This window comes from Phoxinus phoxinus, assembly GCF_949152265.1.
Source record: "Phoxinus phoxinus genome assembly, chromosome: 17".
Classification (NCBI taxonomy): domain Eukaryota; kingdom Metazoa; phylum Chordata; class Actinopteri; order Cypriniformes; family Leuciscidae; genus Phoxinus; species Phoxinus phoxinus.
Window position 1 is genome coordinate 14,018,540 of NC_136892.1, and position 23,346 is coordinate 14,041,885.

At 38.2% G+C, this 23,346-nt stretch overlaps 1 protein-coding gene across 2 annotated transcripts in view; it reads right to left on the bottom strand.

Annotated features, from left to right (window-relative positions):
- ndst1b (N-deacetylase/N-sulfotransferase (heparan glucosaminyl) 1b) overlaps positions 1-23,346 on the bottom strand; it is a 94,114-nt gene that overhangs the window by 41,005 nt on the left and 29,763 nt on the right. For both annotated transcript variants that reach the window (XM_079585274.1, XM_079585273.1), the window contains exon 2: positions 23,069-23,170. The gene's annotated coding sequence lies outside the window, so the exon portion shown is untranslated. The remainder of the gene's footprint in view (positions 1-23,068; positions 23,171-23,346) is intronic.

Genomic DNA, 23,346 nt, shown 5'->3' on the forward strand with positions numbered 1-23,346 from the left:
GCGAGTAACTAAATCAAATATCCCATTTTATACACATTCCTTCTAGTTCACAACCTAAAAAGCATATTACCTGCGTTATTAAAGTATTATCATAAACTATTATGTTTTCAGATTCCTTTAATAAAAGGTTTTACATAATCAAAGAAAATAAATGCAAACTGACCTGGCACTTTATTCTATTTCACCTGCTTTATTTGTAGGTCCATGTGGTTAAAAGTAACGGCAACAAGTAGCACACTCTTAGGTATCATTCATGTCGATACTCAAATGGTGAGAATTGCACCCCACAGTTTATGACTGCCTTAGGAAGCATCGCTAAAAATTATAATCACGGCCCACTTACACAAGCTAATCAAATGCTAGTGGATAAATCAAGTCTCGCTCTACAGTACTTCCTGCTATCCTGTCGTACTCAGAAATGGGTCACATTTCAGAAGTTTAAAGGGTTAGTTCATCTAAAAAAAAAAATAATTATGAAATCATGCCGATACAAATCCACACACTGTTGATGTTTCCCTTTACCACAGGAAAATTTTAAACCAGCCACTTTCCAAACAAAAGTTCACAGTGACCATGCATACATATTGCTCTCTTTTCTTTCAGAAGTGATATCTTGCATCTCAGTTATTGATAGTATTGAAAATCAATCAGGGGACTTCAGTATTAATAGTACTGTGATATTGAGTCGTTTTGTTACCAGAATGACTGTTGTTTTTGTATATTGTAGTGGTTTATAAGATAATGAGTAAAATTTAAAACCGTTTCAACTCACATCAATATTTCATGTCCACATATTTATTTATTTGGAGAAAAGCAGAGTAACAAGTAGTATGACTGTACATGATCCCTTAAATGTTTGTCTTGTTTGGAACTTTTCCATTTGTATTGGCTCAAAGACGCATACTAGGAACTATTTATCTTTGTGGAAGCTTTGAGTTTATAGTCTTGACTTTGTTGAAAATGTAATCACGTTCTCAGTAAAAACCAGTTTACAAATTTCCTCATGTTTAATTCCAAAATGACTGTAAATCTGCCATGTTGTAATTCTAATTTTAATCTAATTTACATTTGACTCTAATCTAATTTAAATGCAACATTTCATAATATTCTCTTTTTTTTATAGGAAATTAAATTAACAAACATATTTATAAGGAGTTAAGGTGTGCTTCACATTGCATGACACCTCCAGACATGATATATAGTAATACAGCCCTACTGTGGCTAGTAAAAAAAAATGCTTCTTCAATATCTTCAAAAAGATTCAATTCTCAGCTTCGACTGCTGTCCTGAGGCCAATGCCATATCCTATTCTGTCCATCAAACTCAGTGAAAACACAATACCACAATGCCATAAAGAAGGATATAACAGGCTGTCTAATCTCCTACGGCTCACGCTCGATTGATCCAGGACAGCTGCACAAACCGCTTACACGTCTTTTTTTAACCCGTTGTTTAAAAGAGAACTGTGGCAAAGCTGTTTTATTAGTTGTGATTAGATCGGGTTTAATATGCTAGAGCATAATGGATCGCCATCAGCGCGGGTGTGCAGTTCTGCATTGGAGTCCTGTGTCTGAAACACAATGAGACGTCTATGTAAGGCTCCTCTTAAGAGACAAACAACAATGGAGTGGCCGTGTCAGTTCGTACATTTCTCTTGTTATCCAGGCTCCATTTTTGCTGAGGCAGGACAAAAGACGCTTCAGGTTTCACTGAAGGAGGGGGAAAAAACTGTCTCTGATAAGGCCACAGTGCTTTCTTTTTCACATTTACAAACTTCAGGTCACTGGTAGAAACAGACATTTTGACTGATATGACTGCAAACAATGGCAATGGTCTATTCTTCTAAACCGCATTCACAAAAACTAATAATTTAGATCACATGCAATCAAGCAAGGCACTTGAATGTACAGGCTTAAAGAAAATAAATATCTGTTAAGCAACTGAAATGTGGAACAGACATGGAAGTACATTGTTTAATTGGAAAAATAAATCCTGATATCATCTGCTTCCAATATCATTCTAATCCCACAGGGACAGACAACACCCTATTGGACTACAGCATTGACTCTTGCTCCATTTTGCTGTGTTTTTAATATGTATATTGCTTGAGTTAAATTGTTTGGATTAGGCCACATGTACTTTGAGAGGTTTATGTTTTGTAAAGAGCCTTGAGAACTGAAAAAGTCCTGCATATTATAGACATTTTTATTATCAGGAATCTTAAGGAATTTAATTATTCTGATTCTTCCTAATGATTCATGTTCCCTAATTCATTGAGGATTCTTTTTGTACCAAAAACAACTTATTTCTATTTTAATGTATGTGATTATATATTTTAATATAATAATTAAAAAAAATGTTTTCCCATTTCTTGATTTAGAAAAATTTCTTATCAACATTTGAAAACAGCTGCTTAATATTTTTTGGGAAACTATAAAGCATTTTTTTCAGGATTCTTTGATGAATATAAAAGTTCTAAAGAACAAGAAGAAGAAATGTAATCGGTCATGTTTGATCAATTCAATTGGTAAAAAATTATTACTGACCCCAAACTTTTGAACAGTACTGTAATGTTGATAATAAACATATTTACATTTAAATTGAGATGTTGATTTGTTTTTTAAAGAGAATGAATATATCCAATAATTGCCACATTCAATAAAAATGCAATCAATTATACAGTAGACAAAAATACTTAATCAAATCCTGTAGTAACAGTTTATTCATTCATTTTTACACTTCTACTGACAAAACTCATAAAGTGTATATTCATGTAATCATTGTCATATGAACAAGAAACTACAGTGATTCAAGTCTCTGCAAAAATAATACAATGATACAAAAAATAATACAATGCGTTGCAAGCTGTATGTTTGATTCACACACACACAAAAAAATTCAGCCCAGAAGTTATTCATCCCAAGCCTAATTATTATTTATATTAGTAACTCAACAAAATTGTAAGACCATGTGATCGCCACCATGAGAGACGCTTTTTCTAGACCACTGATATGACCGAGTCTGTTGCTGCGTTGAAATTGCATTCTGTACACTAGGTACTACATTTGGTTTGAAACATGCTTTGAGACCATTCAAAAGTATGTTCTATGTAGAATGAATTTTGGATGTACTACATCCGCCATGATGTCATTGACATGTGACTTAAGGCTTCAGGTGCTTTAATTCTATTCACAAATCCTCTCCAGTGGCCTCACGAGACAGTAAAGTGTCCGTCAAACGCGCACTTCAGAATCTCGCCGGAAGTAGGTCATCCAGGTTTTCGCCTACTGTTTTATGAATACTATGAATTTGGACATGTTTCTCCTAGCATACTGTTTTTTGCAAACTATATGGAAGTAGGCATATTTGGACGCAGTGTGTGTTTCATGTTTTAACATATTTGCCATACGGAGTGTACATTTTTAACATATTTGCCATACATTTTCTAATTAAAAAAAGATTACAGTGCACCTTAAAAGTATATTCAAGAATTAAAATCCTATTGATCAAGCATGATTGTGTACTGCACATATTCATTATCTATTCAACAACATGAAGGATTTGACATATACAAAAAAAAAAAGAAAATCCACCTAATTTCCCAAATCAGATCGGCAGTAAAAGTCCTTTCAACTCGTTTTTGTCTATATGAACCTTATTTAACTTTCAAAATGAAGTTGTAATTGGTTAATTTATTTAGATGAGTTGAAGTAATGGAAAAACATATGTTGCTATGACTTATTTTTTACAAGTGCAGCCAGTTCTTAGAGACCAAACATAAGTACACAACAGCCACATGATTACAGGCGGTGTGGTTGAGAGGACTGCTCAGTGCTCAAGAGTCAGCGCAAAAATTCCCAATGAAGTGGGTTTGGTACAATAATCCATGTACAGAAAAAGTAATAAGCTAAAGCCATAAGGATATATGCAAGCTTAGATATGATGCATCCTCTATGAAGGCTGTAACCGACTATTCCACCTCAACCTTCTTATAAAGAAAGGTGGCGTAAGGGAACACCTTACCGAAACAACTTTGCCACTATTAATGTGAGAAACCATTCCACTGAGGACAAACATGACACTGGCTCAAAGATGAATGTGTAGCCTACATAAAAATGCAGGCTGAATCTACTTTGTAATAAGCAGAAATGAGAGCAAATGCTATTGTGTAGATTCCTTGCAACAGGCGGGCAAAAAACCCAGTGCCTTAATCTTTTTGGCATATTCTATATGCCCCATGGCTTTAGGGAACGAGAAGATTTCCTCTTTCACTTTGAAGGAGAGAAGGAGGGTTTTAGGTTAAGAGAGGCGAGAGGAGGGAGAAAGCGAGAGGATGTTGCTTTAGAAGTTATAGCAAAGCCAGAAGCAATGCATCATGCTGACATGAACGAGGAACAGAGGGAGAGTGAATTTACTCTATTGGATTTCAGTGGAAACAAATACGATTGGCCACCCTCAAGATTCATCACATTGACTACCAATTAGACGGGCAGAGCAGAAGCAGCCATCGATTTCTGAGAGGTCAAGCCTTACGTTACACCTTAATTGACGCTCACACGGCTGCAGCTTGGCAAAAACTGAGAAACAACTGTATAATCACACTGCTGAGATTAACTGCTGAAAAAAGGAGGAGTATATGTGTTTGTGAGTGTGATTATGTGTGAGTGTTACTGGCATTGTATTTTGTTTGAGCTGTAAAAAAAAAAAAAAAAAAAAAAACTTCATTCACTGTGCACCAGTCGCCATTTTGGTGTGTTGATCAGCAGTTTGTGAATAACCACAATTTTAAAATTAAATATTTGGCGGGTTGCCTGAACAAGTAATCGACTAATCAATCTGTACAATTATGTTTACAATTTAAATTTTATATAAAATATATTGAGCTAACAATATTATTGTTAAAATATGAATGTAAAAATCAATATTTCATAGTTTCATATATATTTTGTATACAATAACCATATATAACACATTTGAGAAAGAAAAAAATACAACCATTTAGGGTCAGATTTTTTATTTACCTGACACACATGGCCTTCTATATAAACCTTCTATAAAGACATACATACAGTCATATGAAATATATATAGGTATGTTAATAATAATAATAATAATATTAACTAAAAAGAATAAAGAATGAAAAATAAAATTCCACATCCATCTACTTTTGTGTTCCATCAGCACCACATGTTAGCTATGTGGACACTAGTTCGATTTTAATTGATAATGACATGGTTTATATTATCTTTTAGTCCGCGCTGTTTTCTGTTGATTTGTGAACAAGACTTCACTAAACATTTGTAGTGAGGTAGGCTAGTGCTATTTGTATAGGTTTTCAAAATGGCGGAACGACATGGAAGCCTCCATGGACTTACCCGTCCCATGTAAATAAAGATAAGAAATTCTTCATCATTCAATCATTGGCAGAGGTAATTTTACACCAATGAGGACATATTTATGAATAAAGACATTTATTTTAGCTAATAAAATCCTTAAACTACACAGTGTACAGTTAGGCCTGTCACGATAACAAATTTTGCTGGACGATAAATTGTCCAAGAAATTATCACGATAAACGATAATATTGTCGATCTGAGACCATTTTCATCTATGTGCAGGTGCATGTGCATGTTTACTGTGTTACCGGCAGTGTTGTGCCAGTTCATACTTAAAAAGAACTAGCTCAAAGTTCAGTTCACACAGATGATAATGAACTAGTTCATGTTCATAGTTCTTTTTTTTTTTTTAATGAACTAAGTTCACATATCTAAAAATGAACTAGTTTACGTTCATTTGTTAAATTCTTTTAACAAAGATGTAGGCTATTATTAATAATAATGTTATTTCAACACAATATCTCGTTATTTCGAAATAATATGTGTGCGTGCATCTGTAAGTGTTTTCTCTAAAAGTGTCGACTCGGCTGCAAAGATGAAGTTGACGATCGCCGTCTCCGTGTGAACGCGCTTATAGAGAGAAATGAACATAAATAAGCCTAATAATGGATTACATAATCAGAGTAGCCTTTTTCTTTTTTCGTTTTGAATTATTTCGTTTAAAGACATTTCAAGCTTTGTGTATTTGGTGTATTTGTCATGTCTGTGTGAGGCATACACTGAGTTTCGTTAAGTTAGGATGTGCTCTAGTTCACGTGCAATAGCGCGCGGGCGCCTCCGTTATATTTGTTTCGGCGGCCTATTCATTAAATACAGGCAATTGGTTGATGAAAAATTGATTAAAATTAAGATACAATTTATACAAAACGAAATTCACTTTATACAAAACGAAATTCACTTTAAAGAAAGGCTTTCTATAACAACTTCAACTTCAACGGTCAAAATCATGTCTGACCCGCTCCATGTCTCATATTGCGCATCCTATCTTACTCGGTCGTGCTGTTCACTTTTCATAAATCAACATAAATGGAAAAATAAAATAACATTATAATATTTTAACAAATATGAAACGCGCTTTTTTTTTATGGCTACAACAGTATGCCTACATAGCCTACTCTCTATTTGTACAAATTTCTGCACATTAATTTAATTCTGAATTTTAAACACACAAGTTGAAAGGCATTTGTTCAAATCAAGTTCACGGATAATTGTGCGTGCATTTATTAGCCTAATCATTATGATACTAAAATCCTAACAAATAGGCTATGCTATGTACAAAAAATCAGATGAGTTCTCTCGAAAAATCTCGTTCAGGTTCATTGTATGAAAAGTGATTCGTTCAGTTCAGCGTTCGGCGAAAATATGAACGTCGTTCATTGAACGCGTTCATGCACAACACTGGGTTTTAGTCGATACTGTTTTACAACAAATGCGACATACCGGCTCGCTCAGGTTAAGTGGTTCACCATGGTCATTCTGTTTAAATCCGAAGTGCTCCCACACTGCAGCTGTCGCGTTTGGCTTTGAAACCGTCTCGTCTTTTCGCTCTTCTCGGCAGTCGCCTCAAGCACTCCCGCCTTCCCACACAAAGTCCATGTGACTGACAAGCGCCGCCTCCCCACACAAAAGACAATGCAACTGACAAGAGGGCTCACTTCTCCTACGCTAAGGAAACGAGAGTTGTCATTCAGTCGCGGATAACAAACAAGTATGCAAATTAAATGATCGCGGCTAGAAAAATTATCGAGGTCATTTTTTTTATCGTGCGATTAATCGATTTATCGACTATCGCTACAGGCCTATGTACAGTACACTATTTAATACAGATCACTAGCCGCCTCAGTTCAAGCGGCAGCATGGATCAAGCGCACCAGAACAGATCATCTCTTTCTCTTTACTACTAGTTACAGCATGAAATAAACATGGGTGAACATGTAAACATGAAAGCACTAAATCAGTGTTTCAATCGAGACATCAATAAAACAGATTGTAGGCTATACAATGTTACTTAACGTTGCATTTACCTAAAGAAATCGATTCAATGTCCATAAATTCATAAGTTAGGTAGGAAAAATCTCTTGATAAAAGAGCATTTTGCTAAATATATGCCCTGTATTACACATTCATTATCTTTGTACTTGTTAGTGATGGCTTCATTATTTAACGTATGTTTGATTAAATCTGTCATGAAAATAAATTCTTACAGTTTACTGTCATTTAAAAGTTTATACTTCAACAAACTGGAGAAGAAACAATTTTGTGATTAAAAAATATATATATAAACTGCCGTATGTGCAATTTAAATGTTTGTACATCTCCGTTGTAGATATTAGAGTTGATTATTAAATTATTTTAATAGTGCATCCTGTATTTTCGGTTTTGGCCCAAATTTCGGTGCATCTCTTAAGGAAACTCATGACTCAAGACTCTTGGCACCAAAGACTAACTTACCAACATGTATAAATGTCTGAAATCAGCCTTGTCTTTAGGCAAAAACTACAGTTCTGACCTCAAAGGACTCGTGGCCTAAATTACATCTGCACTAGGGGTTGGTCCAGCTACATTTAGACACTCCAAGGAGAAACCCGTCCTAACCCTGGAACTAAACAAATGACTTCTGAAGTTCATTCAGCCCACAGGTCTTCCTTTTCACCACAGGTGCAGCAATCAGTTCAGAGGGCAGCGCCCCACACAACTCCATTGGCACCAGCCATCCGCTGCATCCCGTTTCTGACGCCAAATCCTGCTAAGTAAGCCAGGTGGTGAAAGTCACAGGTATAAGCTTGGCCACAGAGTTAGCTTTGTGTGTGAGTAATGTGGGAGATAGTGCTAATGATGAGTGCTAATATATGCATCTTTGCTTCACTAAACCACAGTGCTAGATTAAAAGCATGTCAATGTCAAATGGCAATATACAGCTGTCAAGTTAAACAGCGCTACGCATTTTGGTAAATGCTACCTTATGAGATGGAGAACAACAAATCCTTAAAGTCATTTTGAAATTGTGTTCGTAACCCATTTCCATGTGAAACAGGATATTTAATTAGAAAAATAAAACAGGATGCGTTATTTTTATGCACAGAGAACTGATGGACAGTGCAAAGTGGACAAAAGTCACTACGGTTGAATTTATTTGATCAAAAATACAGTAAAACACTAATATGGTGAAATATTATAATTTAAATACCATTTTTATTTTAAATATTTTACTATATCTTATACCGCCTTGGTGAGTGTAAGAGACTTGTGGTCTACTTGTGTTTTTATGGTCAGCCCCTAAGATATCCGCTTTGACTGCCAGAGCATTGACTCATTCTGGAATAACTAGAGTCGGAACAAAGACGCACGTCAATCCAAATCCACCCACCTGAAACACCCTGAAACCATCCTGCTTTATTCTTTTTTGCTCGTCTACCCAACTGCCAGAGAGCTGGGTGCCATTTGAAGGCGAGGTGTAGCATTTGCACTGCCTTGATCATCAGCGTGTGTGTGTCCAAGCTCTCAGTGGGGAATTCTGGCTGGCATCTCTTCTGAAATTGGCAGCGCTTTGTCAGACGCAGGGAACGACTCTTGCAGAGAAGACCATCTTAAAATGTCAGCATCGTCGGAACGGCTCAAAACATAATTTTTCAAAAAAACATTTTTGTTGTTGAAAAGTCAACAAAAGCCACTTTGGAATTGTCATAGCCTCTTTGCACAGTATGACTTCAAGTCCAGCTAGTTTAAATCACAGTGACACAGTGAGTCATCAGTGATACTTGGCTCAAGGATCACTGCAGGAATCTGCAGAAAATCTCACTCGTGTTGACAGATGAGCATGTGGCTCGCCAATCAATAATAAGCTCTACAATTTTAGAGCGAAAGGTCAGTCTTCAACTCAACTTTCATCAAATTTCGGACATTACCGAGATCACATATTATTGCTTCTTCAGTAGTGTATGTGCTAGTTATTGTGTGCAGATTTCCACTTAGGCAGAATAAAGTGCTGAATAATGTTATTTATAAAATCCCATCAGTGCAACACATCCCAGGGGTATCGGGCTGACATTTGAGGCTAAAATCCACTAAGTGGTTCCACCGTCAGGGTGCTAAGTCGAGTCCAGCTTTCAGGCTACTGTGGAGGAAACGTTCTCTCTGCGAGGGGGAATGTATACACAGAGGAGCCATCGCTGTCACTTTCATCGGCACAGCATGCTTAAATGGAGTCATCACCCCATGAGCAGGTAAGGTTGGGAATGGTCTAAATGTACCAGACCAGGGGCCTCCTTCCATTGATTTCATCCTGAAAGTATGTCCGTACGCACAAAAGCTAGATTTTACCTTGAACCTAGATTTTTGATTGTACGCCTAAACCTGTGCAAAATTCTCTTTATAAAACCAAGTCACTGGAAGATTCTCCGTATATGCACCTCTACCCCGTCTCCTCCCCGAAAAAAACATATAGAGCTTACAACGCCTCGTTTTACTATGCATAATGTCATATGCATATCATTTCCATGCCCATCCACGTGATGCCATGTTTAACACAATACATTAGGCAAATATGAGATCAGACTATGTGCAGTCACATTACAGTACTAAAAGCATTCAGTATCCTTGCCTTGTTTTAGAATACAAAAACCAATATTGTAGAAAATACATTTCCGAGAAAGTTTTCAGAGAAGAGTTATTCTCAATCTTTTCCACTGGCCAAATAGCAGGCAATTTCTAATTACCTTAAGCAAATCAAATTGATGCAATATTGCCTATAAGGTAAACATATTTTAGGATGGTTTATATTTTTTTTAATGGAAACAGATAGGCCTTATTTTTTGCAGTGTAAATAATTGTCTGTAAAAACGTGCATATCTTAGAGTTTCCTTCAAATTCTATCATTCAAATACAATAGTATTTCTCATAATATTGGGAAGACCCCAAAAATGGTTAGGCTACTGTCTGTCTGTGCATGACACCAACAGCACCTGCGTGCAGCAGAGGTTTTACAACCTACGGTCATCGGACTTATTCAAACCGGTCAATGCCGTGAAGTGCCTTTTATCAAAAACATTGTCTGTTTCTCAATTGCTACTCATTAGTAGCTAGCTATAAAATAAGTTGGAAAAAAAAAAAGTGCTGCTTCATAATACAAAATGGTTGAAAATAGATGCATTTCCCAGGAAAGTTGTAGTTTACCACAAATATCATGTAGAACACAACCGGTGAAGACAAAAAACATCTATATTTCTCAGTCAGAGTCAGTAACTTAAAGAATAACAAGTTATGAAAATAAAGTGCTTCTTTCAAAATGAATAATAGTCCTACCCCTAAGCTACCTGGCGATGGAGCAGCGATAGACCGAGTTTTTATTTTTATTTTTTCCCTCTCGGAGTTGGCAGGGAGTTTCGTGAAGCACTGCAGTGTGCGTTGGTCTGCAGCTGGCGGCTGACTGTACGTTCACACCGCCGCCGACTTGAGCTGCAAAAAAGCTATGGCCGCCCTGTCAAGCACGCTTGTCAAAAAGTACGGGGAATCTTGTTGACGCTTTGGCCGCTCTGACGTAGCAGCATTCAGTGTCACCATGAAATGTAAACAGAAAAAACAAGCAAAGCATTCGGCAGTTTAGGATATCGCACAAGATTTGTCAACACAGAAAACATTTCATCAATGGAGAGTTTTTTTCCCGACACCATCGTATTACCGGTAATTGATTTTGATTAATATGCGCGAGGGAGAGAGAGAAAGAGAGAGAGAGAGCAGACAGCGCTCGGGTGAGTGCGCGCGCGCGGCCGGGGCTCTCTCTCTCTCTGCTCGTTCTTATATGCCCTGTCAAGCGCGCCCTGTTAAACTGACAGGACTTAAAACACATGCAAATGATACACTTTCACTCTATGATGGTTAAACTGTGCAAGCAATTATTTTTTCTCGGAACTAATGTTTTGGTAGGAACGAAAGATCTCCCTCTCATCCATATTTGCTTCCTCTTTGTTTTAGTGATTTGCCGCTCACGTTCAAAAACCGGCTGCGTGGTGACGTCCCGTATAGGCTAGTTACAAAAATGGAGGCGAACAGCCAGCTGATTTTATTTATTTATTAAATCGATTCTTGGACATTTCAGATCGATTCTGAATCGTTGAAAATGAGAATCTAGATTCTTCTGTGAATCGATTTTTTGGCACACCCCTAATATTTTATAAATCCCGATATGTGCGGTGAAAATTGCGTACACACATTTCAATGACTTTTTTTTTTGCATATTCGACGTACATCAGGGCCCAGGTCTCACATGATGGAGAGGGAGAGATGATGGACACTTATTGGATGTGATTCCAACTGAGGGCCATTTCCACTCCCTTAGTAAACAGGGGGATAGGGAAGGAGGTGGATGATAACCATTCTGGAACAAGCAATGAAGAAGATTGGGTCAATGAATTATAAGGGTGTCCACAATAAAGAAAAGGAAAAATCTTTGAAAAATATAGTTAAAAAAAACAAACATTTGTCAAGTTCTTAGAAATGTACAATGTGTATTCATGTAAAACAAAAAAACAAAAAACAAAAATCAACAAAAGTTTCACTTTTGCTGAGGGGTTCAGGATGATGCACAATAGTCTCAGCCACAACGGACTGTTGGCTGAACGTCTGATGCATATGGCACACTTAACTGGAAACACTTCAGGATTTTCAAAGTCATCGCCTGATTGGTTGAATACTACAGGATGTCCGGGAGATGTGTGTTGAGTTCTTTAATGGTCCGCCTGGAAACAATGACGCCAAACCCCCTCATGGAAGCAGAACGCCGGCGTATTTACAACTGTGGCGATGAGTGATTATCAGGATCAACTAAAAGAAGATTTTGAAGCATGTAAAATTTGCGGCATAGACTCTTTATAATTCGGACAAGAGATTTACACACGGTCTGTTATTGTAGGGACATCGACGTTACATTTTCACGCCCCTTAACATGACACGGAACAAAACGAACTGTGATTGGTTGTTTTACATGTCATTGAGACTGCCTCTGCACCGTCCTTACCCAATGAAAGCTGACCTTCTGCCGTCAGTCTGAAGGTCTGGCTATGTGACACTAGAATCACAAGGAAGCAAGATAAGTGAAGTGAATTCATAGGTTAGTCAGAAATCTCTGACTAAAGCTCACCTCTCATAATAATTCTCTGGAAGAAACTACGTGAAGGGTGAATCAATGGAATAAAATATAGAGGATTAAGTGGAAAAAGCAGGGATTCTTTTTTGTTTTGAGTCACCTCTAAGCTCTCTCAGTTGAAGGATGGATCCTGGGAGCAAGGCCTGTAGGCCTCATTCCCCCCACAGCATGCAGAGAATTCCTAATAGTACCGCACATTAAGAGAGCGGAACAGACTACTCAGCGAATCAGATAATTGAGTTGAACAGCAGCTGGGGAGGAAAAGAGCGAGAGGGAAGAGGTAGCATCTCCGCTGAACGTTACAGGGGGGAATACATTTCCACCCAGCATCCCAGTTGACAGCTCTTTTTTCTGTCTCCACCCTACTTGGAGAACATTCGAGCAGTTGAAGCATGCTAGCACATGTGGCCTACTGGTGATTGCCCTGGATCGTGACGAGAGCGCACTCAGATTGTTGAGACGGCTTATTGTTCTGGGACAGCAAAAGGAACATGAGGGCCTGCCAGGAAAACAGGGGGATGTTTAATTGTGAATGAGTGCGTATGTCTGAGAATGTTAGTAGCATTACGACTGCACCGAGAAACAAAGTGCAAGCATGTGGAGCCCATGAGAGAGACTGATCGATACCAGGTGCTTGTTCCATTTAGGCCGCCCAAAAAGGACATGAGCTCAAGTTAAAGCACTTCTGTGTCTGCTAAAGTGGGTCAAGGTACCACTCTTGTTGCTGTGCTGCATCCGTGCCTACGGGGTGGTGATGGCGCAATGGATAAGACACATGCCTTTGGTGTGAGAGACCCGGGTTCGAATCCACTGTGAGACACCAATGTGTCCCTGAGCAAGACACTTAACCCCTAGTTGCTCCAGAGGCGTGCGACCTCTGATATATAGCAATTGTAAGTCGCTTTGGATAAAAAGCGTCAGCTAAATGAATAAATGTAAATGTAAATGTACTCTGTGGGTCAAAGGAGGCTGTGTGGAGCAGGCAGGCAACCTGCTTCTTGTCTCCCAAGGTGCTGGCAAATGAAAGAAGGGTGTTGGTCTCCAGGCAGATTCGATCAATCAGCAGTTAGAGGGCAGTGGCGCAAGACACACAGAGGGGCGAGTAGGGAACAGGATTGAGCGAAGACGGGCATGTGTACACACACAAAAAACACCAGCTGGCAGTCGGCTGTCAGCTGAAGTAGGATATGGAGAATGCTGATGTCAACAATGGGAAAAACGCTAGTAGTCTACATAGAAGTTAATTTTCACATAGAAATCCTAAAGGGACAAAGATCCATTAAACATTTTTTAGTTCAAGATGCTTAACCAAAGGAATAAACAATTATATTCCCACTTTGCTGACATATCAAGCCCCACTACACCTTATTAGACCAAATTCGATGTCATATTACCAAAAGGACACAGAGTAATCATGTCATCTCGATAAGAACTTTATGATTGGTCCAAAGTAGGCTTCTTACGTCAGCGGATTTGAACCTTGTACAGTTTCTTACCAATAATCTACATTATCTGTTCACACACAGCACCATACCGGTAATTTACTGGTAATGTTACTAGTTCTCATTCTGGTAAATTGCCAGAACCAATTTACCGCTATTTTTGAAAAGGTCCTGTTCACACATGATACCGCAACAGTAATTTACCAGTAAAGACTGCATGTGTGAAAGGGGCTAATAATATAACAACCACAACAACAACAATAATAACGTAGATATAAAACAATAATTATAATAAATCAAATAATCCTAAAAAAAGTAACTACTATTCATAACTAATCATCATTATAATCATCTTAACATTGTAATGGACAGCAAATATTCAAAATGAAAACACAGCTCCATTAGCAACACTCACTGGCAAAAAAAAAAAAAAACTAATTGCTATGCTTTTATTCATAAATACAGTATTGCAAGCACATACATACTCTAATCCATTCTCTTTCCACTCTGCACTTTAGAATACAGGCACTGGTTTAATACACATTTCTGTAGGTAGTAGTGTTGTCAAAAATATCGATATTTCGATAAATATCGATACTGAAATATCTGAACGGTACCAATACTAATTTCCCGAAGTATCGATACTAGCCGAGCCGTCACTTTCACTTCTCTCCAAAGGCGCGTTGACAAACACCACACGTGACGCACTCGTCTCATTCGCTCTGGTTAAATAGCAAAAGTGAAGTGAATGGAAAGATGGCGAGGGCGGCGCCCCCGCGACCGGCTTTGGTTGATTGATAAAGAACACCGCGAGCGGGCATGTCGGAGAATAGCGTGGACACGCGTAAAAACACACCGCGAGCGGGCATGTCGGAGTCGGAGAATAGCGCGGACACGCGCTTCACACCGCGAGCGGGTATGTCAGAGAATAGCGCAGACACGCGCTTCACACTGCGAGCGGGCTGCGGGCACCCAAAATATTGTTTGACAATCAATAATCCCTCACATCACTCATTTTAAATGATTTTATAGGTGAAAACAGACTTAAGGAACAGGCTCCAGGGGTACCATTTAGCAAGCAGAGGCTACGCTCAGCATCAGGGGTGTTTGTTGTTTGGACAGACCTTTCCCCACTGCTAAACAAATCCTAAAGGAAACACTGTAACTCTGAATCACTTTTAACTTTTCTGAAACATTAACCAAGGTGGCCTAGTATTGTTGTTGATATGAGTCTGTGTTGTCTCGTTTTTCACCGTAATTCTTAAAGTTAACATAATCTGACTGAGGAATCTTAGACAAGTAAATATTTTAACTGTGGTCAAATGTAAATTAACTTGTGCCTATTTAACTTTATTCAGAAAATTATTATTTAATTCTGCAATTTGCCTTCATTAGCGATTATCATCAATTTGATTACACAGATATTAATTCAACTAAACAGCTAGACAATGGCATCTCTGAATTCAATAATGAAATGCCTTTAACTGAAAATTGAATGTTTAATCTTATTATTATACATTACTGACACTCTATCCTCCAATTTGATACTGTTAAGTGCTTTTTTGTTACAGTAGGCTATATTTTAATCTTTGATAACAGTAGGTTATACAAATACAACGGGTCATGTTAGCCCTGGTCCAATTAAAAAATATTAACAGATAGAACTCAGGACATTTTTGTTCATGTAAAATATACCTCATTGTCATGTTCTAGACTTGTTATATTTAGCTTTAAATAAAAAAAATACCCCCTTAATATTGTGGCAGTTTTTTTCTCTGTGGTATCGAAAATGGTATCGAATATCGATATTTTTCAAGGTATCGTATCGAAGTTAGAAATTCTAGTATCGTGACAACACTAGTAGGTAGACTCTCTTCAGTAATGAAGTTTGTGTAAGATTAATGCTACACACAGATAAAGGACAACAAAAGCATGGTTGGTTATCTCACTTTTCCATATGGCTCAGTGTGAATGTTTATGCCAGACGCCAAGCTGCCGGCGTTAGCGATCCCACCGGTTCCTGCACTCCGAAACTCAACTAAGTGCAGGACCCATGACCACCTGGGCCATGTGCGGACACTGCTTTGTCAGAAAAACCTCTTTCAAGTGTGGAATTGTGATGATTTCGCAGGGCAGGACGAGACTGGAGTGTGTCGGGTACAGTCATCAGAGGTCCCGGCCAATATGCAGCTGTCAGCTGTTTGAAATCTCACCTTCATTTCCTTTGACAAAGCAGCACAGGCCATATACCGAGCCCAGACAGTGTTACATCCACAGAGAATCATTTCGAAAATTGGAATAGACACTAACTTCACCTTGACCACTGCTGATACAATCACAAAACAGAATGATAAAACAGGAGAGAAAGTGTAGCGGTGAGAGAGAGAGCGAAAACAAGAGTAATCCAGTACTGTTTAGGCACCACGATGAATTTGCTCAAAAGTCTGTTTCATTAGTATTCATAAACATGATCCAGGAGCCCTCCGCAACAGTTGTAGGTTTGCATTTACATTTAAGAACACTCGCACAAAAGACGAACACAAGTCTAGAGCTCTTGGCATTGCCACTGTCTAGAGCAAATGATCTTTGGTGCATAATTAACCGTATTGACATGAGTGCTAAAGAGAATGAGTGTAAAAGATCTCCTTTAGACACTTATCTACTGAAATTGCTGTTGTTGAAACTAGGAATGGGCTTTTTTTTTGGTAAATTTTTCCTTTAGAGTACTGGATAGTATTAAAAACTATTTTTTTATTTTATTTAGGAGTGGCACATCATGAAGATAAGTGCATCTTGAACTTGTCATTTGTGTTAGATCTGGTCGGTTTGTTTAGGATGTTCTTAACCAGTATGTGTCTGGATGAAGTCCTGTCTGGTGTAGCTGTATTTAACGACTTTTGATTCCTTTTTCCTTTGCTCCATCCAGTCATCAAAAATCCCTCTCTACAATTGCATTGACTGGTTATTTTCCCCAAATGGATTTTTAAATGCCTTTTTTATTTATTTATCATATTTCTTATTGAGGTATTGTAATGTCATGGAAGAAAAAAAAACAATACAGACATAATTAAAATGCCGGACACTGCTTAATTTTGCAAGAAGAGGGAGTCGGACGAAAACACGCAATTTATTCTTGTGATGGCGAATCTGAATTTTCTTAACTTAAATATTTTTGTGAAAACCATCATGCAATTTTTCAGGATTCTTTGACGTATAGAAAGTTCAAAAGAACAGCATTTGTTTTGTATATAAATCTTTTGTAACATTATAAATGTCTTCACTTTAGAGTTACAATTTAATGCATTCTTGCTGAATAAAACTATTTCGGTCTTTAAAAAAATTATTTAAAAAAAATCTTACTGACCCCAAACTTTTGAATGGTAGTTTGTATATTTCTATACAATTACACGATGCACTAATTCTATAAAGCCTAACCTTCTCAATACTTTCACTATTTCTTACTTCCAGCTGAATCACTTGTATTTCTCATTTGTAAGTCGCTTTGGATAAAAGCGTATGCTAGATTGAAAAAAAATGCTAATCATATTTTTTCATTATTGTATTTTTTTAACTTGCAAAACAAGGACAATAAGCACAAGAGTGTGACAAAGCACATAATCCAGACGAAAATTAAATCAGTGTTTCACGTCAAGCAAGTCGAGTTGAGCTCCAGCTGGATGAAGTTTTTAGTCACAGGTCAGAAAAGACCAGGGGCTGTATTCACAAAGAATTTTAAGGCTAAAAGTAGCTCCTAACTGGCGAATTTAGGAGGAACTCCTAAAAATAATGGGCGTGTCACTTCTAACTTTAGGACTCCTAATTTTTTTCACTAAGAGTAATTCACGAAGCATTTTAGCCCTAAAAGTAGCACCTAAGTCTGGGACAGCTTAAAAGAAGTCGAGAGGACTCCTAACTCACTAATACCTATTCACAAAGGATCTTAAAATCGCCACGCGACACAGTGTGTTGGAGACAGCCAATGACACGGAGTTATTACAAAGACACCGCCTTAACTGTGAGGGAATACTGATTGTTGTGGATCTTGTGAGGGATGCAATAACAGCACCAACTAATCGCAACAACCCAATCAGTGCCGAATTGAAATGTTTGATAACACTTCGCTACCTGGCAACGGGGAAAATGCAATTGTGTAATGCCGATGATCTAGCGATATCCCAGCCATCGGTAATGCAGATCCATCCACCAAACCATCAATGCACTCGGTAGACCCCATATTATTCGACAGTTCATAAGTTTTCCGGACATTCGCCAACTCCAAAGAAACAAAGCCAGCTTTATGGATATTGCCGGTGTGCCCGGAGTGGTCGGTGCTATAGACGGGACACATATTAAAATAATTGCACCACGTCAGGATGAGGACGTGTTTGTGAATAGAAAGAAAACCCACTCCATCAATACCCAGATTGTGTTCGATGCAAACTTCACAATTCTTGATGTTGTATCCCAGTGCCGAATTTCCCTTTTATTTTATTTTTATTTTTTTCAGCACCAACTGGGCCAGCAGCAGTAACTGATCCTGCGTCCAGTTGGGCTTTCTTTTCTGTTTTGGCGAGTTCATAATCCGCCGTCATTCTATTACATTACTTAAATAGGAGCAATATTTCCTTGCTTTAAGTAGTCTATTTAGGCTAATAGGATATCAATTAACCAAGCAAGTGTTAATGCAAGTGTCGTTTTTCATTATTAGGCAAGTGGCGGTTTTCAATAGGGTATTAGGCTACCTAGATTTAATTTAATTTAATTCACAACTTCTCTCTCTCTCTCTCTCTCTCTCTCTCTGCCTTTTTAGAATTACACTTCACTGGGGCGTGCACAAACATGTCATTATGCATTTCGATTACATTATTATTATTATTTTATGTAGGACACAGACATATTTAGAAGTCGTAATTCCATGATTTGGTGCGTCTGCTATGTTCCGCATGATGGCCCTGTCATCTAACAACCAATCACGTGATCATTGCGAGGAAGCTCGTGCATGATAATTGACATCATCCATAGCAACGAAGACTCACTCTTAGTTTAGGAGTTGTCATTTTTCCTTACTAAGAGTAGGTCTGAAAGGCGTTGTGAATAACTTTTAAGAGAACACTCCTAGCTAAAATCTTTTAGTGCGATTTAGGAGTACTCCTAGTGGTAAGATAAAATGCTTTGTGAATACGGCCCCTGAACTGATTCATAAATAAGTTTTCATTAGGTAAAATTAGGTTTCACAAAGAAAATCTCCAGACCATGCCAAGTCATTGACTTCTATTCCAGAGTCATTTCACATCAAGTCAAAGTCAAGCCACTACTTGGTAACTGGCACAGACTAGGGCTGCATTTCCCAAAGGCATTGTAGGTCTGTAAGTAGATCAGAGACCTTTGGTGCCAAACCTTTTTATGGTCTACTTAGGCTTACAATGCTTTTTGGTAACGCAGCCTAAAATCTTGAAGTATGCGCGTAAACAGCTATTCTGATTTGATTTCACTTTCAAATGGGGTTCTAAGTATGATATCTGTTTATTTTACCTGTATTTCAACATTCATATTCAACTATCTTCTTAGGCTAGATAGAATAGGTCTGATGTGAAAGATTAGTAAACATATGAGAATAAATTAATCATGAGCCGCGTTTCCACTGTTCCACTGTTCGGGCCAAAAGCGGGCATGCTAGTGCGTGCCAGGGCCAGTCGTGTTTCCACTGTCACTGCCGGGGCTTGATCGAGCCTCGTCGGGGCTTCCTTGGGGCCAACGGCCAGGGTTTTTTGGCCCGCTGAATACCTTGGTCCAAAGTGGGCCAACTGGGGCTTGAGAGGTGGTCACAAACAAAGGCGGAGTCTGGAGACAGCAGTGCCACGGATGACTTCATATACCAGAGCATCAGCATTAAAGACTTTAAAATCATTTTAGCTTAAAACTCACTTTCAGAGTGTTTGAGATCTGATGTGGATTTTGATCAAGACTAGGCGTGCTAACTATTACCATAGTAAAAATGGTAATTATGACCGCTTGAAGAAATCAGACAAATTATATAGGTTATCACAATAGTGTATTTATTTTATCTGTCAGTACGTCTCGTCTCTTTATACCGGAGTGTCTGATATCCATACTTAGCTCCGCATGCGTTTATAAAATAAAAAATAAAAGCAAGAAAGTTTTTCAGGAGCTTCCTCAGTTTCGCTGACTGAAAATATAACTGCATTGGTGGTATTGCTCCTCAGGTCATATTTTGAGGAAAATATAATTTCTTTCTAAATGTGATGTAAACATACTGTCTTGTGACTACAAAACAGAAATTGACGCGACTGAATTAAGTACACATATCCTTTCTTTAGTGAAATAACAGTAAATACCACTTTATTTCTGTGCGACTACTGACTAATGTGCAATCTTGACACAAATTACGTCATCATGATCAATGTGTCACTTATTATTGTAAAACATCGATGCTTAGGTTTAAAATCTATAAGTAAACATAAAAAATGCCAACAAACGGCTACTTTTATCATGTTCGTTTTGCGATCTTGCTAGTTTCCAGTGATTTCTTTCTGATTAGTTTTCTGATAAAACTTTCATTTGTTGGTGAAATTATGGGTTTGTATGATGTTGTTCCAGAGAGCATGTTACAGGCGGGTTTTAATCAAGCGCTGCAGAGCTTCTGGTCCAACAGTGGAAACGCAGCATGGTTTTGGGCTCGGTGCTACAGGTCCGAGGCTATTAACCCAGCCAGGCTCGTTGAAAGCCCCGGCTCGCACTGGCCCGACAGTGGAAGTGCGGCTATGGAGGAAGTGCACCTGTGCCACCGATGGCATGCAAGTGTTAACATGTATTAATTTTTATGTGATGTAGTTTCTTATGAAATGTTGAGACATTGGTGGTGGTTGAGGAGATTCCCCCCTTCTATGTAAAGCGCTTTGAGTGTCCAGAAAAGCGCTATATAAATGTAATGAATTATTATTATTATAATATATATGTATATCATAATATATGTCAGATTGCCTATTACAGTCCTTCATTGCAGAGCCTGTTTTATTTAACTATAAAGCCATTTAGGAAGCCAAATACCTAAAACAGGGACAAAGTTGTGCTACTCAACAAAACCACACAGCACACACCAACATTCTGACATCCCACTGGACAGTGGCAATTGGAAACGATTACATGCACTGTAGAGTTTCAACAATGAGGCGCTTCAATATCTGGCATTATTATTGTATAAACATTCAGTAATGTTTTTAAAGCTAAAGTGTGTAATATTTTTTTTTGTAAAGTTTGAGTTTGAGTAGTAATACATGTTTAGGCTGATTCACCCTGAAAAGTGTACACACTCTGACTCAACATTGGCTGAACCAATGGCGTTACTTCGGGGGCAGGACTATCTGGCTGTTCCTCCAATGTAAGGAAGGGGCGTGTCCAGGAAACCTCTTTTAAAACGGTTCATGCATCACCTGAATGGAATTGGAAGTGAATGGAACATTACGCCTTGCAGTGTAAATGCAGCCAAAACATACATCTCTGTACGTATGCGTAATGCTATTTAATGCATTAAGCAGTTTCATTTTCTTTTGGAGATGGAATATCAGATTTCAGATCATAATTTTAAACATTATCAAATACTCCAGTTGCTCTATCTAGCAGATTCACGCTTTTCCTTAATGAAAGGAAATAACATGTCTGTGCTCATGTTAGCCCATCTCTACGCATCAAGAGAGATGCCTTTTTCACCTATTAATAATTCACTTCTGCCGATGGCTCTCAATTATTTATGAAAGTTTATAATTCATCTTCCACCTTCACTTCCATAAGGTGAAAAACAAAAAGAGGGGTTGATGTAAAGATCAATGATGCCTGTGAGCATCACACCATTATCAGGCCTGTACTCGGCTGTATATGACATGAATGCGAATTACAACAAACATCTGACAATTTTCAGTAGTGACTATTTGAGGCATTTTAAATGATCAAATACAGCTCACAGCGAAACAACAGACTGGCAGAATTTCAATTTGTTAAGGAATCCAAGGTTTCATTTTTCATGCATTCCCACGGGCAGGAATGTGAACCGTGTGAGAGATACAGTCAAGCTCTAGATCTTTGGCAGATCAGAAACACTGGTACCTGCCATCAGTGTGACTCATGTGCCTTTCGGTCTCTGAAACCAGAAGGGAAATGCTTTATACATGGTGACGAATCCCAATTCCAACGATGAAGATTTAATACAGGGCTCTACAGACTCTACAGGCCTACTCGGGTGTTAACAAATTGTAGACAGAATGAGGCTTTTTGGGGGCTTTTGCCACTTTTTAATAAAATAACAATAGAGAGGGGCCCAGAAATCATACCTGCAAACTAAGGATGTCCACGCGCTACTACGATTATATAGTCTTTCTACAATATTAGGAGGACCAACTCAATTCAGATGTTGAAGACCACATTGATTTTCATTGTATGGACAAAACAGTCGAAAAATTCTTCAAAATATCGACTTTTTTGTTCCACAGAAGAAAGGAAGTCATGTTTGAAACGACATGAGGTTGAGTAAGTAATGACAGCCTAAAAACTACACACTGCACCATAAAAGTTGTCAATGGAGTGCTGCAGTGATGTACTTTTGTAGGCCAACCTGGAAGTTAGCATCACCATTGTTCCCATGTCAAAAACCCAATTGGATTTTTTTCCATTGGCATTTGAATTATTGAATAAAATTAGCTCTGTGACATTTTCATTAAAAGTTTGAGTTTGAATAGTTTGCAAGAGCACAATGTTCGGTTGATGATGTTTAATGTCTTTGGTAAAGATGGAGCCACAAGTGCTAAAATGTTAGTTTCCAGGTTTTGGCTTTCAAAAATATGTCTTCCCTGCAGGACGATATTAGGCAGTTTCTGACTATTTAGGAGAATGTCAGAAGTAAATGCTATGACTACAGCAACAATGTGACCATTTAAGGACTTTGTAAATTCTGTTTACTCAGTGTTTTGTCCTTTGACAGACATACGCCTGGTGCAAGCACACTACAAGAAACATCAAGACCACACAACAACGTTCCAACTGGTAAAGCAATAAACCCTGACCGTCTCTGTTCCTACCTCTGTTTGACAGTGTGGTCCTCCCAGAATCTCATCAAAAGTGGCTCTGCTCGCCTGAGCTCGGGATCTGCAGGTGAGTCTTCCGAGACGCTGCAGGCATTCCTGCGAAACGAATCAGAGCACATCGATTAACAAAGCAATAACAGGAGCAAGCAGGGGAGCATATAAGGGACACGCTGGTGGGCTTCAGACAGTATACCACCCAGGTTTTCTGTGGAAAAACAGTCCTTTCTTAGATTCATTCAATTAAAGTAGCTGGACGGATTTAAAATGTATTA